Consider the following 4221-nt stretch of genomic DNA (forward strand, 5'->3'; position numbering starts at 1 on the left):
TAAATACTTCTTTGAGAATAAGACACTGCAGTCACCCTGAGACATTTAGAATGATACTAAACATGTATAATACTTAATGATAATCATTCACATCCAACCATATTTTTTGTGTGAATTTTTCTTGATATAATGAGAGGGGGAAGAAATGAATGCTAGGTGAAACTTTTGTCTCAAAAGGTGAGATTTTTTTGAGGGATTTCCTGTTCTGACATGACTCATTTTCACCTCGCTGCAGTTTCTTAAATATCATGTGATTTACAGCAGCCTTCAGATCTCATTTGAACCTGGGTATGTATAAGACAACAGAATAGTGTCCAGCTTTCTTTTATCAGTCAAGTTGTACATGAATTCAAGACGCATCTGTTGCAAGATATTTATCAGAGAGTTTTCATTTGCTGTTTGGAATCCAGATTCAGGTTTGTAAGATTTTACTTTATACAGTTAGGGGAGAGTGGGGAGTGTTGTAAGAGGCATAGAGAAGTACATGGGGCCCTTCTGACAGAAGTTTGTTATTATTTTTTTATTCTGATAATATGCAGTGATTTTAAGAGCGTGGAGGTTTTAGATGGCATATTTTGTAACTTTGTCTCTTTAAAGGAGGGTTATTGGCTAGAAAGAAGAAAGAAGAACCTTGAAAGAGGGGAGAAAAATCTGAAAACCTGATCATTTAGAAGACCTGACACACTTGCAATATAAAATCGAACAACATGGGTAAGAAATGAAATTTATAATACGATAGCATTAATATCCTGTACATGCATATTTTATGTTTCATAATGTGATGACAATTTTTTTTCTTTTTTAGAAAAGCATGCAGTTGAAAAGGGACTGTGGGCAACTCCTCAATCACCACTAACATTGGCAGTTGCAACAGTTGTTGTAGTAGGTTTTATATTAATGCCAACAGGTGACACAATAGTAGGAGCAGCAGCAGGAGCAGCAGCTGGATTTTGCATTTTAAAATCACTGTGGGAAGAAGAACAAAGAAAAGACCAAGTAGCAGTAGCAGTAACAGCAATAGCAGGAGGTATAGCAGGAGCAGGAGCAGCAAAGTTGCGATCAATGGTAGGAGCACCATCACTAATAGGATCAGCAATATTTGGAGCAATAGCAGGAGCTGTCATAGTAGCAATAGCAAGAAAGTTGTTACAAAAAGTTGTACATCAAATAGAGAGGTTAATAGATCTCTTTAAATCATGTGTAGTAATAGCTCAAGTGGCAATGGGAGCAGTGCTATTAACATGTGTAATAAAAACCATAAAGTGGGTAACAGATCTAATAAAGGGGGCAGTAGACAAAGTTAAATCAGCAATAAAATGGATTAAAGAAGCCGTAAACAAATTATTCAACACATCAGCATCAATGGGATCAGGATTACCAGCAGTTGCAGCAGCAGCATTAGGATTAGCAGCATTAGCATCAGCATCAGGATTAGCATCTGGATTATTTGGAGGGTTACTGGTACTCGCGTTAGTAGTTGCATCAGGAGTAGCAATTTTTGGGTGGTTTCAAAATCACATGAGTGGACAATCACAAGAAAAAGATGGGGTGTTACCAATTGCTGCTCTTTTGCTTTTTGTTTTATTTTGTTTCCTTACCTCTGTGGGTGTGTTCCGGTTTTGCTGTTTGTTGTTGTTTCTCATGTGTTTTCTGTGGTTCACCAAGAAAGGCTAGCATAAAAGCAAGCTGATTACATCAGATAAAATGATGAGATCTCCCCACAGGGATGCTTTTCTCCATGCAATGAAGCATGACATGTTCTATACAGTTTCTTCCTGCATTTCCCTGTGTCATGTTTACCTATTTTGAACAGCGATCCATTTAATACAGTGTGTCCAAACCTAAGTCTCAATATTATCATCCCGTCCCTCCTATTCCTATTCCTATTCCTTCCATCTAATTTCTCACACTTTCCTTTGGACCCTGTAAAACCATTGCCCTTTTCTCACTTCCTCCCTTTGCCACCTTTTAAAGGGGACATATCATGCAAAATCCACTTTTTTAGCCAAAATCCACTTAAATGCATTTTGTTGTATATTTGGAGTGTTTATAAGTACAGAAAAGATGGAATTATTCTCTTCAGGTGATTCGTTTATATCTTTATATTCTGTTTTGGTCATATTTTTCAACCTGTTCAGATTTTTGTTGTCTATGACGTTTTTTGAGCAAGTGCGTCACCGTGTTTGCAGCGGAACTGCCAAATAAGGACATTGACTACTGGTCCAAAACTTCGAGCAATCCGCCATTATTATTTCTCGCTCCGATTATGTAGTCCGAGCTCAATGATGCAGAAGTTACGAGAGGGCAAGTCAAAATGTTCGGTTGTTGGATGTACGTTAGTGACCTGAAGCACTTCAAGGATTCCCACTTCAACAACCTCCGCCAGTATAAAGAAGGGTTTGCCGATTGACTTCGTCTGAATGAGAGGTAAATGCATTTCGATAAGCTGTAAATATCGTTAATAAAAATAAAGTACTTTACTTTCTTAAAACACATGGTGGTCATGGTTTAGCAGTACCTTTGTCTTTCTTTGTTTTTGTTTTGAAGTAACGTTACACGTCTGCAGTATTATTGTTCTTGAGTTTCATCAATGGTCATAGCTGTGTTGTTTTCTGATGCTTTTCTAAACGTATCATATTGTCAATACAGATTTTTTTTGTGGTAAGATTAGACCGTAGTCATTTATCTTGTCAGTGTGCTTGTTTTAACAAGAGAAATAGTCGACTTTCACTAATAACACAAAACAGTTAACTCACATACCAATATATTCATATGAAGAAGTGGTTGTTATGCAGGTTTGTCGTCGTCTTTATCAACTCACTCGCTCTGGCTCGAATATGTAAGGCTTGATGGACAAGTCTTCTGTTGTTGACATTTTATTAAAGTGTGAATAAAAATGTTCTTTGAAGGTATCGTATATAATCGTATATCTCTAATCAAACTACAATAATGGCCGAACGTGGGGAGTTGAACTGACCGTGAACTCATCGACCTGGAGAGCGGACGGGGTGTGACGCATCTCCTTTTATTTAAAGGGGCCGCTTTGAAACGGGTCGCTCAAAGACGCACATCAGAAAAGGGGTAGAAAAGGGGCCTGTGGAGCTATAATAATGAGCAATTCAGACCCAAGCATTGCAGTTATGTTTTATATAGACCACAACGGTATGATTTATATGTAAAAATGAATGATTTAAAAGCATGATATGTACCCTTAAGTCAAGAGCACTTTAATAGTGCTCCTGACCTGCCCTGCTGATGCTAACTGTCAAATGTATCATTGTGCTTACTTTTAGTAAGTTCCTTTGCTATCTGCTAATGGCTATCTGCCATTTCATTTCCTTTGACCACAATGTGTGCTGGTACCCACAATAATGTACTGTAAATCCTATAATTTGTGTTCTGTATAATGTTTCTCACATCTCTATCAAAATGTCTGGTCTGCTTCTAAATGACTGCACTGTAAACTGATTAATGACAAGCTTGAGTCTGAACAAATGATTGCTCTTTGTGATCTTACATGTACCATAATGCTAATGGTATTGCATGCATTTCTAATGTGTAAAAATGATTCCCTCATTGATCCTTTTTTCCACTCTGATTAAATTTTGTAACAATAAATGCTGTATCACCTGTATTCTCTGATGCATCTGTACTGTATATATAACCGTGTACGTGGTTATTATCAACTGTAAAGTGTTATTTCTAAATTTAATGGATGATATTATATCATATCTTATTTTTTGAGAGATGTGTCTGTCACTGACACATTTAAGTGTATGTGTATTTCCTACTCAAGTAAAGTGGTATTTGACTCTGGTGAAACCATCCAATAGAGATAGATTGGTGCAGGTATGATGTCAGAACCCAGTCTAATTAGATTTTCCTATGGGGTTTCATGAAGGGGTTTTTCAATTTATGAGTAAAATAAAGCCTGTGGTAAACATAACTTGATACTTTGACTTTTTTTTGTTCACTACTACACTACACAGCACACTCACACCCCAAGCCGTCTTATCTACAGTGGGGCCAAAATGTATTTAGACAGCCACGGACTGTGCAAGTTTTCCTACTTAGGATAATGAGAGAGGTCTGTAATTTTCATCATATGTACACTTCATCTATGAGAGATTATTAACATAAATGAAATTATATAGTAGTCCAAACACTGTAGGCTATTTACTTCTGATTTTGCAGAAATCATGTAAAAACGTTATAAGCCAG

At 36.9% G+C, this 4221-nt stretch overlaps 1 long non-coding RNA gene across 1 annotated transcript; it reads left to right on the plus strand.

Moving 5' to 3' along the window:
• The first annotated feature begins 289 nt into the window (after positions 1–289).
• LOC120485863 (uncharacterized) lies at positions 290–3951 on the plus strand. The gene is made up of 3 exons (XR_005624056.2): positions 290–416; positions 598–711; positions 806–3951. It is a non-coding gene; the product is annotated as an uncharacterized LOC120485863 (long non-coding RNA).
• Positions 3952–4221: the final 270 nt, after the last annotated feature.

This window comes from Pimephales promelas, chromosome 10 (genome assembly GCF_988280905.1).
Source record: "Pimephales promelas chromosome 10, fPimPro1.hap1.1, whole genome shotgun sequence".
Taxonomy (NCBI): Eukaryota; Metazoa; Chordata; class Actinopteri; order Cypriniformes; family Leuciscidae; genus Pimephales; species Pimephales promelas.